This window comes from Canis lupus, chromosome 6, assembly GCF_048164855.1.
Source record: "Canis lupus baileyi chromosome 6, mCanLup2.hap1, whole genome shotgun sequence".
Taxonomy (NCBI): Eukaryota; Metazoa; Chordata; class Mammalia; order Carnivora; family Canidae; genus Canis; species Canis lupus.
Genome location: NC_132843.1, coordinates 31,958,190 through 31,973,726, shown reverse-complemented (window position 1 = coordinate 31,973,726; position 15,537 = coordinate 31,958,190). Strand labels below are relative to the sequence as shown.

The 15,537-nt window shown below is 36.3% G+C and overlaps 1 long non-coding RNA gene across 4 annotated transcripts in view; it reads left to right on the top strand.

The window, feature by feature from the left end:
* The first annotated feature begins 1,160 nt into the window (after window positions 1-1,160).
* Window positions 1,161-15,537, top strand: part of LOC140635180 (uncharacterized) — a 315,137-nt gene continuing 300,760 nt past the window's right edge. For 3 of the 4 annotated variants that reach the window (XR_012032523.1, XR_012032521.1, XR_012032522.1), the window contains exon 1: window positions 1,161-1,881. This is a non-coding gene — a long non-coding RNA (uncharacterized lncRNA). The remainder of the gene's footprint in view (window positions 1,882-15,537) is intronic. The other variant, XR_012032520.1, reaches the window with a different exon arrangement.

The window sequence follows — 15,537 nt, the reverse complement described above, 5'->3', positions numbered from 1 at the left end:
TGTTTTCTTTATTAATTCCTTCCCTCATACATACACAGGCACACATATGTGCATACACTCCTGAGAAGTAGATACTCTTCTCATTTTACAAACAAAACAAAACAAAACAAAACAAAACAAAAAAACCAAACTGAGCTAGTACGACAGAGTAACTTGTATACAGTTACTTAGTTATTAATACTGGTATTTGGATTCAAAGTTTTCGTTTCTATTTACAGTCATTTTCATTGTAAGATAGGGATCCTGCCACTTGCACCACTTTTGACTTAATGGTAACTAGAATGCATACAGTGCTGTGGTAATATCTAAGAGAAAGGGAATAATTTCAGCGGAGGAAATTCAGTAAGGCTCTCTGTGTACAATTTAGGATGCTAAAAATTATCTCAGTAGTGGATATTTGTGAATCAAAACTAAGACACACTTCTTTTTTAAACATGGTAACTTCAGAATTTCGTTAGCATACATTTAGATCAAGAAAATAGGATTGTGTTTGAGAATTCCTGGTAGCATTTGTAAAATCTGATAAATAAACCCTGTTAAGTACCATAGGTTTCTGTAAACTCCACTGCCCTTCCATTATAAATTTCTGAAACACCTAAGCTGATTTGTTTCATATACTAAGTAGTGAACCTGCTATAATTGTAGTATATGGTAAACTGCTGTGAATCTGAGTCCACAGACTTAGAAAAAAAAATGTGTGTGTGTGTGTATGTGTGTGTGTGTGTGTGTGCTGTGTTCTCATTCACCATTCATTTCTAATTATTGAACATCCACTTTAGGTCTAAAATCCTGAAAGCAGTCCTTAATGTCATATGTTGTGCATATAGTTCTAGTTCCTTTCCTGGTATATGTAGAGTGTGTGTGTGTGTGTGTGTGTGTGTGAGAGAGAGAGAGAGAGAGAGAGAACATTTTAAGAGAATTTAGGCTGCATAAATAGAAATATGATTTCCAGGACAAAGCATGCATTCTTTCAACTCTTTTAGTGGGTGGCACATGTATATTATTTAATAACGGAGCATAAAATTCAAGAGTAATATTGACAAACACTGGTGCTTGGACAAGATTCTTCTAGTTATTGGATGAGACTAAAACGTTGCCACATTCGTATTTCAATGACTTTGGCATTTTATGTTTCAAGAACATGAAAACCAGGGAGACACCATAGCTGCCTTCAAACATTTGAAAGACCATCAACGTAGCAGAAGAAATGCGTGGATTCCGTGCGGCTCAGCGAGGCATATGAAAACCAAAGGACAGAGATTACTGTAGAGAGAGAGAGAGAAAGCAAGAAAGCAAGAGAGCGAAAAAGGGATGCTGGGAACACGCTCAAAGGAGCACACTGAAAACACACCGCCAGAGCGGAATGCTGGGAAAACGACTTAAGAGAGGGGGATGCCGGGAACTTCCGTCAGAGAGGGATGCTGGGAACTTCCGTCAGAGAGGGGGACGACTGAAGGCTCCTTCAGAGAGGGATGCCGGGAACTTCCGTCAGAGAGGGATGCTGGGAACTTCCGTCAGAGGGGGGGACGACTGAATGCTTCTTCAGAGAGGGATGCCGGGAACTTCTGTCAGAGAGGGGGACGACTGAAGGCTCCTTCAGGGGGGGATGCCAAAAATACACATTACGAGGGGGGTGGGTGGGGGGTGGGGAAGAGGCTGGAGGAGGCGGCTTCCCGAACTCCGAACTCTCCGTCCGAGGGGGATGCCAGGAGCTTCCCTCAGAGAGAGGATTTGCGAGAACGTCCTCAGAGGAAAGGATGCCAGTCACGCTAGTCAGAGGGATTCTGGGAACAGGTCGTCAGAGAGAGATGCTGGAGACACCTGTCTGAGAGGAGCATGCTCGGATCACATCATCAGAGAGAAGAATGCTGGAAACATGAGGTGAGAGGGGGACCCTATTTCATGAGGTAAGAGAGGGGGACCTATGGGAGAGAGATGTTGGGAACGCACATCAGGAAGAAGGATGAAAAAAATTCAACAGTGAAAAAGAGATTAAAGGTATAACCACTTGATTTTTCGGGGAAAAAAAGATACGTTGACCTTCGCAGGCATTGAGTTTCTTGTTATTAGAGGTATTCAAACCGAGCCATGACCATAACATGTTGGGAGGAATTCAGTCCTTCAGTAGAAGATGGGATTAGATAATCTTTGATATCTTCTCACTGCATATGTGATTGTATATTTAAAAAAAAAAAATCCATTCATGATCAATTCCTCCTTTTCAAGATGACAATTTCAATCATGCTCAGCACTGATTCAAACCTTAAGGCTTTTGCAACCAGAACCAACACCCTTTCCAAAATTCAAAGGTTTTCTTCCTGCCTTTCTCCCCTTGGCTAACATAACTTCCTGTTTAGCAGAAGGTTGGGGGGAGAGAGCCCAAAGGTATCATACACATCAAAGAGCTCTTGAAATATAACATTTTGATGAGTTAAGAAATAAAGCAGTAAGAAATAAGTATAGATTAAATGTCTTTTAAAAAAATGGGTGTTAAAAATTGATGGAACAGCACCTGGCAAATCACACTGAAGGTTTTTGCCAAGCCCCCAATATTTGAAATATTCTTTGTTACACTTGACAAAGTCAACCCCGCTGAGTGTCTCAAAAGTTATTGCCACTACAGGTTGGCAAAGCAATCCATAAATACACTCTCCAAGTTTTCAAACAGTTTCTTCAGTTCAGAAACAAAATACACTCCAAATTTAAGTGAATGAGGATTTCATGGACCCCTTCCAATAGGGGGAAATAAATATGGAAAAATACAGCTATTAAATAGCGTCAGTGATATAATTATTTTCCTTCTAATCAAAGAACTCATACTTCAGTTTTTATGATATGTTGTATATACTTGTTGGTTTTGTTGTTACTTTACTGTAAGGAGTTATATTGCTTTGTATATACTGTTCTTTCTGAAATCACAGCATTACTATTATGGAGACTATCTTGCTCCTTCCCTCCCGGACAATCTTTTTTTCTCTCCCCATCAACTGACCCCTCTCCTATATTCCACAGTGTCTCATCCAGGAGGTGCATCTATCTTTCCCTTTTATTCTTTTCATTTTTTTGTTGCCTGAATCACAGTAGGATGACAATAGGATCTTCAGCAGCCATATTGAAGCGTGAAGTAAACTCAAGGACAGATGCCAAGGACTGAGAATGGTCATTGGTAACTATGAAGCCACCATACCAGTCCTAGATTGACCCTTCCAAACTCCTTTTATTTGGAGAAGATACATAAACAAGTTTTTGTTTAATATAATATACATTTAAGTTTTCAGTTAAATGTAGTCAAAATTTATTCTATGAATCTAATTGGTCTATCAGTGGAATCAGAAAATAAGCTAGAAATATCCCTATTTATTTCTCTTCCTCAGTCCACTGACTTCTATTCTGGAAATCATTCACTGATTCTGGAAAACAAGTAACATTCTCATTTATCTATTCTCTTTTATCACCTCTGTGACAACATTTACAGGAATGTTGTAATTGTTGGATTATTTGTCTCTCTCTTTCACTTACTGCACAGGACTGGTGTACCCAAATAATAAACAAAGAGATAGAGGGCCTGGAATGCAGGAGATAATAAATATACACTGAATTAGTTAATTTTTAAAAAGATTTTATTTATTCATTTGATAGAGACAGAGAAACAGAGAGACAGAGAGAGAGAGCACGAGCCAGGGGAGGAGGCAGAGGGTGAAGGAGAAGCAGACTCCTTGTTGAACTGGAGCCAGATGTGGAGCCCCATCCCAGAACCCAGAGATTGTAACTTGAGCTGAAGGCAGACACTTAACCATCTGAGCCACCCCGGCACCCCTCACTGAATTAATTTATTAATAGAAAAGTCTAAGAAAGTAGGAAAGCTAGTGTCCCATAATAGGAAAATGTGGTAGCTAATAATATGGCTTACTCACCATGCTGACAAAACAGTACCCATGGGGATCCCTGGGTGGCTCAGCAGTTTAGCGCCTGCCTTTGGCCCAGAGCACAATCCTGGAGTCCCGGGATCGAGTCCCGTATCAGCCTCCTGGCATGGAGCCTGCTTCTCCCTCTGCCTGTGTCTCTGCCTCTCTCTCTCTCTCTCTCTATCATGAATAAATAAATAAAATCTTAAAAAAAAAAAAAGCAGTACCCGTGATGAAAATAAAAGCTCAACAAAAGGAAGGAGAACCAGGATATCGAGGAGGGTACAAAGGCAGCTTTTAGGCAAGTAGAATGACAGAGACCTAGGCATTGTGGCATGTTCATAGACACCTCCTTACAGGACCAAGGTGGCAGCATATTGATGGCAGTCAGTATAGAATGTTATGCAGAATTGATGCAACCTTATTTAGTGATTCTTTAATTCCTCCAAGCGTTAGAATGTTGGGATGTGATTGTCACAAAAGGAGGGCAGTTGAAGATAAAAATAGCAAAACATTTTCTTAACATTTTGTTTTTCTACTCTAATCTTACTCTGTTTGCAGTAATGATAAATTGGTAACAAAAGACTCTTTCTAGTCCATTGCCTAAATCATCAGAACCAGAATTCTTCTCTATGTTTCCAAAATAATAGAGTACTTTAGAATTTCACCCTAATTCCTTTTCACTTTTATTTTATATATGTATATCCCATGGTATCAGTTACCACCCAGATCCGGTTAAATGAAAGCTACCAATATGCCTCCATTCTTCTCTATATATACATGTGAAACCTCACTAATCAATAGACACATATTTTTCACTATTAAGGAATTTTGCCTCAAATTCTGTTTTCAACTCAGAACTCTAGAAAAATCCTGTAATATTTCAGAGTAGAAACACAAGATAAAAATTTAGCCATTCCTGTGCCATGTATTGAATTTCACCAAATATACATCTTCACTAGATCTCTTTCCTGAGCTTCATACGCATAGATACAACTGCTTGTATGTCTCAAACTAAAGTCTGAAATGGACTTCAATATTTCCCTTATCACTCCAAATTTCTTGTATGTTTCTTCTTTTGTCACTATAAATGCTACCAGGATCCTTTGAGTTGTGTCTAAGCAAAAATCGCAACATTGACTTCAGCTTGTTTGTTCTCCTCATCCCCACATATAATCAGTTATAAACTCTTGTCAGTTCTACCCTTAAATATATAGTTTTCCACTACTCTTCTGTTACTGCTTTACTTCAGGGTTCCAAGACTGCTTACCTAAATTAATAAAGTGGACTCAAGTTTTGGTTATTTCCATGTATCCTCCATATTGAAGCCAGAATAATATTCCAAAATGCACTTCTCTTCTTTTTATTCTGTAAAATTTTCCCATTGACCTTAGGATAAAGTCCAACTCCATCATAAAGTTTGTAAGTATCTTCATGATCTTCTTCTGTCTTTTTTTTTTTTTTTTTTTTTACAATATTTTTAAGAGTTTATTATAAACTAGTTTCACAAGCTACAAGGAAGTAAAAGGACTATGTACAGCCTTACAGGAAACAGGCAGGGAGCTGAGGAGGGCCAAGAAGAGTCTAGGACCTTGGTGGGTGCATTCCTGGGGGAGAGGGCCCTGAAAGGGAAACCAGACAATCGTGTGAGACTCCAAGAACAAAGGCATAACAAACCATTGTTGTTCCCATTTCCATCCAACTCTACACTCTAGAGATTTCTAGTATTTTGTGTATACTATTCCTTCTACTTGCTAACTCTTCTTCATCTTTTGATACATAGTTTATATGTCATAGAACACTTTCGGATCTATATGCTCTTCCTTAATTTATTCAATAAACACATTTTGAGCATGTATCTAATGCCCGGGCATTGTGCTGGTAAGTAAGAATAAGAATAATACTATTCTTGGAGCTCCTGGGTAGCTCAGTTGGTTAAGCATCTGCCTTTAGCTCAGGTCATGATCCTTGATCATGGGATCAAGCCCTGAGTCAGGCTCCCTGATCAGCAAGGTGTCTGCTGCTCCCTCTCCCTCTGCCCCATCTTGTGCTTGTGCTTTTTCTCTCTCTTCCTCTCTCAAATAAATTAATAAATTCTTTTAATAAAGAATAATACTGTTCTTGTATGTACACCACTATTAATCTACTTAAAAGACATTTAGTAAATAATAATTGCAGAAATAGCTATTTATAATAACTGCTGGATAAAAAATATTTTTAAAACATTATACAAATAATCTTTGTATCTACTGACTGTTGTGCCCAAGATCGTGAATCCGAGAAACCACCAAGGAGCCGACACCAATGCAAACACACGAGGGTTTATTTACAAGCTCGAGCCTGGGTCCAAGTATACCCTATGCAGGGGAGCAGGGACTTGGACCGGAGACTAAGAGGCTTAGCAGCTTTATAGGGGCCAGTGGCCAATGGGATATGCAGAAAGTTGCACGGTCATGCTGGTCTGGACACTTGCAGGTGGCCGATTGAGTTACATTTTACCCTAAAGTATCAATTTGATCTGGCCTATCACTGAGCAGATTTCTGATTAGGGTGTGCCCTGGTCTTTGACTAGGGTGGGGCAGTACCCTAAGCAATAAGCAGGTCAGCACAAAATAGTCAGTCCTGCTCTGGTTGTCCAGGGGTAGGGGTTTTTGTTAAATTTCCTGGGTCCCACACTGACCTTAGAGTAGATGTCCTTTACTAAAAGGAAAACTAAAAAGACACACTTGCAATAAAAAGACACACTTGAATGACCTCCCATTAATGTATAAATCCAAAGCCAGCAGGCACTCCCTTACATAAAGGGTACAAATGGATCTTAACTGTGTGTCTGTGTGTGTGTGTGTATAAAAAGAATCCTGATCTTGGTGGTGGTGTGTGTATGTGTGTGTGTGTGTGTATAAAAAGAATCGTGATCTTGGTGTACAGAGCTCAGGGCAAGGGATGGAACAATTTTTTTTTTTCCTAAGGAACTGAGGACAGTGGTGAGGAAGGGATGGAGCTAAATACCACTTTCCTCTCTATGAGAATTAAAATTCAAGAAACTTGTCAGAGTTTACTGGGTGAACTTGCCTAATGTTCACTGGCAGGGAAAGATCTTAAAGGGGAACTCACAGTGAGGGAACAGAATCTAGGCTGTTAACCTGGACTCAGAATTCATGAGCCTGAACTAATTCTGAAAAAACATATACATGAAGCTTGAGGACTCTGTGCCTAGTTCTTTTGTCATAAAACCTGGGCTTTGGGCAACATGAAGGTAATCTTGTAGCTCATTTATGGGCTAAAAGAAACCTGAACTGTAGGAGTTTAACCAGAGCCCTCTGTATATGACCTGTGTTTAAAAATGATACAAGCTGGCACAACCAAAATCTTGCTATAAGAGTACTACTTGGACATCTTAGTTGTATCCTTTTAAGCCTGGCCTTTGTTTTTGTTTTTGTTTTTGTTTTTTTTTTAAGCCTGGCCTTTGTAATTACTCCTTTGGACTGAGTAACCATTAGGGTACTTGGGTAATTCAGAAATAAAGAGGTCTCAAGAGAACAACAGGGCACTTCCTACAAAGAAAACCATGTGAAATAAATAATTACAATATTATGATTTCTGTATTTCAAATTAGTGAAGTATACCAATTGCTGCATGAGTTGTGAAAATTTCTATAAAAAGAAAGTTTAAAAAAAAAACACAGATGAGTTGTTTTTTTTTTTTTCTTTAGGAAGTGGGGAACCAGAGGTGTGCTTGAGCAAGGGATTGTTGTGATTAGACATGCATGTAAGATATGTAATTCTATGCATAGGATGAATTTGCAAGCCATGAGACATCTGGGAATACCCAGCATTGGAATAAATAGGGAGGGTTATTTCTCTAGTCACAAGTTAAGATGGGTTGCATAGTCTATTATCCTATTTTAAAAAATCACCTACTCTCCCCAAAGAACATCTATAGTTATATATAAAAAAGAATAAAGCAAACAAGTGAACAAACAAAAACAGAACAGAACCAAAATAAATTTTGTACAGCTTAAATAAGAGAATCATCCTAGGGTTTATTCTTCTACTTCCCTCTGTAATCAGTCTTAAACAGAAGAGCCGTGAAGACACTTGTCCACACTTACCAGGGGTGATCCGTGAATGTAAACTTAAAGACTGATAGAATTAAACAAAACTTCCAAGATAATATATTTCAAGTCTCTCATTTGCAAATGAAAGACTCAAATTCTGGGAGGAAAAGTACAGATCTTGAACCAGAACCAGAATCTTTTGATTTTGATTTATTGAGAATCTTTTGATTTGGAAGGGGCAGGGTGTCTGAGAGAGAGAGTGAACCTTTACAGACTATGAAAGGAGAAAGTGCTGATCTTTTGCTTTCTCAGGGCCAGGCTCCATAAACTGTAATTGGGCAGATATGGAACTGCTCTCAATTTCTCCGCTGCTACTAAAGGCATAGCAGGGCTACTCTGTTGACACTGATGATCAGGATACTAGCAGAGGGCAGCAAGAGGCGCTTCTCTACTCCTCTCCTGAGACAAAGCATAACATGACTTCCTGGGCACAAGGAAAAAAAAAATCCAGCTCATTTTAAAAAAGAAAGTTTTCTCTGACATTTTGCTCCACTCCTTGCACGTTTCCCCTCTTGTCTTCATTTCTCAGCCTGACCCTCTCATCTCACCTTTGCCCATAGGGTCAACATAACTCCATGGTTGACACTGATTTTTCTAACAGCAGCAATTTTAACCCAGTAAAAGTATCCCCAAAGCACAAAAGGTATCAAATTAAAGTGCCTCTCCAACAACTTGATACTGTGACTAATTCACAAAGGCATAAAAGGAGGAATGTGTTGTTTTGTTCTTGGCTTTTGCAACCAAGTGTGTGTTCATCTGCTCTTGTCTCACTTTTTAGCTTTTATGAATAATCACTTGTAAAATGTGATGTTTCTGAATCAAAGATTCACATCTTTATATTTGTTCCATAGTCTAATATCTGTCTTCATATTTTGCTGCTATAATTATCTTTCTAGAAAATGTCATATAAGTTCAAATGCACTCAAGGATATACCTCTCTGCTTTAACTTATTTGTTATTCCTTAAATTTATCATAGAAAGTTTCAAACATAATAAAAAGAACAAAGAATAGTATAATTAGTAACCATGAGCACTTCATCGGTGTTCAGTTTTCATCAACTTTTTTTTTTTTTTAATTTTATTTATTTATTCTTGAGAGACACACAGAGAGAGAAAGGCAGAGACACAGGCAGAGGGAGAAGCAGGCCTCACACAGGGAGCCCCATGTGGGACTCGATCCCCGGTCTCCAGGATCACACCCTGGGCCAAAGGTGGCGCTAAACTGCTGCCCCAGTTTTCATCAACTCTTATCCAATACTGTTTTATTTATTCTGTGTTTCCTCCTTTCTGTCATCCCATATTCTTTTAAAACAAATCCCAGATATTATATATTTTTTATTTGTAAATATTCTAGTATGAATATCTACAGTATAAGGAATCTTAAAATATATATATATATATATATATATATATATATATATATATAAAACCAGACATCTATGCTACCTAAAAAAATTAGTAAGTCCTTCCTATTGTATATTTCAGTTATGTTAATAAATATTTAAAATTTTATTTAATGTAGATTCAAGACAAGTCTATTCACTGTGATAGTTGATATGTCTTTAGTTCTCTCCCAATATGTAGACTGGCCCTATTTCTTTTTCCATTGAAAATTATTTAAGAAACTGAATCTTTGAGCTATAGGTTGTCCCACAGTCTGAATTTTAATGATTATATTTCCCATAGCATGTTTCAGATTTTCTGTATCTTCATCATTTTCTAAAAATTAACCAAGATTTAATCAAGAGATTTAATTAGATTTGGGTTTGGTCTTTTTGAAAGTTGTACTTGTTTAGGTAGTGTAACATACTTACACCAGGAAGTCTCTAATACCTGGTTATCTTTATTTTTAATACTGTATTTTCTTCCCCATTATTAACTTTTTCATGACTAGATTATTTAAATTGTATCAATTAACATTAAAAGTTCTTTGTTCTTTTTTTAACATTAAAAGTTCTTATGACAAACCTCAACTGTGTATTTTACACAACAAATTACATTGTTAAAGTTGTCCTCTTATGCAACAACCAAAAACATGTAAATGATGGAGAATAGAAAAGCAAAACTGATAAGGGAGGCGATGGATTATGTATCTGGAAGAAATTAATGGATATTTCAAACCCTAGCTCTCAAAAAATAAATATGAAACTGTAAGGGTACTCATAATTCTGGGTTCGCATCATAGTTCCAGCTTACGCTTCAGTTACATCCCAAAGAAAAAAATGTCTCTGTGTTGATGTTAAAGATGGAAGTACCCAATAATGTGTACTTTTGAATACCCGGAAAAAATACCAACACATATACACACACATACATTCATATACATTATTATTATTTTTTAAAGATTTTATTTATTTATTCATGAAAGACACACACACACACACACACACACACGGAGAGAGAGAGAGAGAGACAGAGACAGAGAAAGAGAGAGGCAGAAACACAGGCAGAGGGAAAAGCAGGGAGCCCGATGTGGGACTCCATCCCAGGACTCAAGGATCACACCCTGAGCCAAAGGCAGGTGCTATGCTGCTGAACCACCCAGGGATCCCCACATTCATATAAATTAATATATACTTTTTGTTGAAATATAGCATGTATAGAAAAAGATACAAATTATATGAGAGCTTGATTAATGTTTTCAATTTGAAGTGTCGTGTAATCAGAATTTACATAAAAAACATAATGACACTTTCACCCAGGTGCCTCCTCAGATTCCTTCCCTTTTTTTCTTTTTTAAAGATTTTATTTATTTGAGAGAGAGAGAGAGAGAGAGAGCACAAGCAGGATGAAGGGTAGAGGGAGAAGCAGACTTCCCCTGAGCAGGAGCCCAATGTGGGGCTCAATCCCCAGACTCTGGGATCATGATCTGAGCCAAAGGCAGACGCTTAACCAACTAAGCCACCCAGGCTCCTTCCTATTCACCATTTTCTTTTCAAGGATAGCAACTATTCTGACTTCTTATACCATACATTTGTTTTGCTTGTTTTTGAAATTTACATAAGTAGGATCATACAATCTACTTTTTGTGTCTGGCTTCTTTTTGTTTGTGATATCATATTACTTGTGATTATGTAGTAGTGCTGTTATATATAGTGTTTTGTTGTATAATTATAGCACAATTTATTCATCCTGCTCTTAATGGATAATTGAGAATTGAGTTATTTTTAGTTTGGGGCTATTACACATAGTGTCATTGTAAACACTTTTTATATGTTATTTTGTGAATATACACATAAATTTCTTTTGAATATATACCTAGGAGTGAAATTTAGGGCTATAAGATATGTGTAAGTTTTGGTTTACTTGATATTGCCAAAGAGTTTTCCAAAATTATATCAGTTTACATTTTCACCAGCAGCATATGAGAATACAAGTTGATTCACATACTTACCTATATTCAGTAGGCCTATCTTACATCCTAGGCATTCTGGAAAGTTTTTAGTGGCATGACATAATAGTTTTTGTTTTTCTTTTCTCTGATGTCTAGTAAAGCAAACCTCTCTTTTATTAATTGTTCAAGGCTTTTGCCCATTTTTCTATTATGTTATCTATCTTTTGTTTTTATTGATTTTTAAAAGGGCTTTATATATATAAAATATATATATATTATATAAGGGCTATATATATATATATATGTATGTCATTAGTTTCTAATCTGGAGGTATAATATATATACCTTATATAATATATATATATCATATAAGGGCTATATATATATATATATATATATATGTATGTCATTAGTTTCTAATCTGGAGGTAAAGATATATGAGGTATTATAAGAAAGAGTAACTGTGTTCTGTGACTTTTATCAGTTTCTCCACTGCCAAATTTAGCTGAGCACATTAGCTATTATTCTAAAACTTACCTGAAGCATTGTTCCTTAGTGATAAAGGGTTTTTGCTTAATCTTGTATGCATAATTAAAATTTATGTTTTCTTTATGTTTTCTTATTCAGCAATTTAAGAATCCTTTCTTTCTGATCACACATTTGCAAATAGAAAATGGTGATGAGAAGTTGGGTGTTTTTTTTTTTTGGCCCTATCACCTTTTTTTTAAAAAATCATTTACATCTCTACTAGAGTCTAAACACTAGAGGTCCTAGTTAGCTGTGATGCATAAAATAGTTGATTACTAAATCAGTATTATGAATTACATACAAATCACAGCTATTAAATTTTTTTCTGCTGTTTACTTTTTTAAGTGAATTTACAGACTGATATATAAAAGTAAATCAAACAAAAAGCAGAAGGAGAAAAAGGAATTACATCTCCTGCAAATACTAGATAGTTGTGTGCCTGAACCATTTATTTCACTTCCCTGGCCCACTGCCTTTGTATAAAAAAAGGGATAATAATTCTCTTCATACATAGTTTGAGACAATATAACATAGAAACATATTTTAATGAAAATGACATTAAATTTTTAGGTGGCATCATTAATCTGTCAAATAACTCATAGACTTACTGAATACTGCAACTAGAATACATTTTAATAGATTATTTTAAAGGTGAGGAAGTTAAAGTTTATATTAGATTAGATGTCCAAGGTCTTATTGTTAGTTTCTGAAATGTAAATTTCCCCCCCCTCCATTTATAACTTACAAATATTGAGTTGCAACTATGTCCCCACAATCTAGGACATCTAATGAAACCAATCTGTTACTTTCTACTATGATTTTCATATATAAGCCAGAAGAAAATAGCAGTTAAAGATTGCTAAATTGCTGGAGCTTCCCTTTTGCAGAAATGTAAATAATTTAAATATAAGCCAAATGTTTTTCAGATGAAGTATGATCATTTTATTCATTTCCTCAGAATCTAGGAAAGAGGGAAAGTTCTTGAGAAGAAAAAACAAGTAGAAAATAAATTTATTTTTATTTGTGTGTCCAGAAATTTACATAAGTAGTTCAAATTGTATTCAGACTTTCTTCTTATATTTATAGATGAACAAGCAAGACATTAAAGATATATTTACATATTTAATCAGATCTTTAAGGGAAGAGTCCAGAGAACCTCTAAATCTTAGCCAATACCCTTGTTTGTGAGGGAAAGACATGGAGTGAAAAGAGTGGAAGAGAGAAACCTGCACTGCAGTACACTGGAGTGACAATAGCTCCTATGAGGCAGCACTACAGGTACTGTGGTAAACATGGCACCATCTTCTGGAATATCACAGACTGCCTGACCATTTGATCCAATAGTTGGACTCTAGGAAAACATGATATTAAAGGCACCAAAACTCTGCAATCATTAATCTAGGCTTATTGGGTGGAGGACATGGAGGACACAGGAAGAAAAGCCTCAAAGCCTTGTTCTGCCTTTAAGAGGTAGGGCACCTATAGCAAGAAACACCAGAGACTGCAAAGATTAGTACATGGGAGAATAACCCAGTGATTTGGATAGCATAAGAAAACAAAAACAAAAACAAAACAGCTGTTAATTCACTTGGTGAATTAAGACATATGGAAAGAAAAAAGAAGAATCCTAATTTTCTTGAAATCTCAGAATAAATCTCATCAATGTGATAAATTATACTAGTGTGCAATTATAAAGATTTGATAGAAGAAAGTAAAATAAAAGCTACAGAGTAATTGTAATAGTGGCAAGAACAGTTAAAACAGAGAGAGATTTATTATAAAAATAATTTATGCAAATATTATGGAATTCTAGAAAACTCTTACTACCAGAATATATATAGAGACAGCCTTTTCTTAAAATGATCCCCCTTTTTATTACCAAGATTGAACAAAGACAAGAGGAATAGGGATAGCTAGCAATGAAAATGTCTCTCTTCAGCCAATATAATCCCTTGGGAGAAAAGATGGGAACCTATTGAATGATACATATTTGCCCATCAATTGCATATGTAACTATTTTGTCATCATTGATATATGGGTTTAATTTACCTTTTTAACAACTGGCATATTGCTTGGTGTTTTGTTCGTTGGTTTGTTTTTGGCTCTGCTTATTTGCCGAGCTCCTGGGGCTCACATTTATGGGCTAAAATGGCCCATTCAGATATTTGTAAAGGTATCAAATTGGCTACCTATGTGTCTGCCAAAATACAAATTAAGTAAAATGCTGGCTCTAAACTAAATATGCAAAATGGTCAGCTATTTTTAATATTGCAAGGTAGTTACCTAGCCACCCCCACTTCCTTCATAAAATACAGCTCTCAATGGGTGAGTGAAGTCTTGCATTAGTATATTACAATCATCTCTTAATGGGATATAAATCTTTTGGTTTTGAAATACCATTTTAAAGTTGTCATTAAAACATGATAGATTACCAGTTCTTAAGACATTTAATGACTCAGTGTGAAATTGACCCAGTTGCCAGGTTGATAAGGGAGCAACCTATTTATATCTCCTTAATGAACATTAAATGTCTTTCTGCAGTGATGAAGTAGGGGATAGTATTACAAGAGGTCTGAAGATGTCAAAGGAAACTGGGCATTCTTGTAAGGGTCACCCCCTCCTCTCAGCTCCCATGACACTCTGTGTGCCACAAGTAGGATCTAGTACCTTGATCATCTATTCAGGAAAAGTTAATTGATATAAGAGAATAGGTGAAATATGTCTAATTTTAGTTAGGCTACACCAGCCTCCTAGCACCACAATTTGAAACCTAGGTAATATTTTTGAATACTTTTCCCTTATTCCTATATATAATGAGACATTAAATTCTGTCCATTCTACTGCCATGTATTACTTCTACTATTTTTTCTTTCAATTCTCATTGCCACCTGCTACAAAGCATTATTTATCTCTGCCCTATACCATTACCACAATCTTCTTTTTAACTAGTCTGCTCAATTCATGTCTCTCCCTCATCCCACCTATTTTAAATAAAACAACCTGATAAATCTAATGTCTGATATTGACATCGATCACATCAATCCTTGCATAAAAACTTTATATTAACTCCTCACTGTTTAAAGAGGAAAATTCAAATTCTTGAGCATGCATTTGAAGTGAGTATTACCTTTCTAGCCTCATTTCTCTCCATTCCATTACTTACTCTAAGATCTAGATCAGTGTATACATTTTTTTTTTTTTTTGTAGTTGTTCAAACATACTTGAGGACTATGCAACTCCCATCTGTAATGGTGGCTCACCAAGATAATGATTCACTGATAGAGGGAGATGGGCAAAGAGGATCAGATAGGTCAGTTTCCAGAAAGGTGTATCCCTTCTTCACATGATACAGGTTCCTCTTTCCTCTTCATTCTACCCTTCTCCCTTTCTTCAAACTTCCTCTATCCCTGCAACCTACAATGATCTTCCCTTCATTTTTCTCCAACCAAATGTGAGACTCACCTTCAATGCTCCATTGAAGGATAAAATAAGCTATATAAAAACTACTTACAATGCAATTTTAAAAATATATGTTAGAAATCATATTATTGAAAATTTTAGTAGAGCACACTTGCTGTCCACTAAAATCTGCTCTCTATTTTGGGGCCCTGTCTAGGAACTATTTCCTAGCTTTTCCAGCATTTAGGCCATAA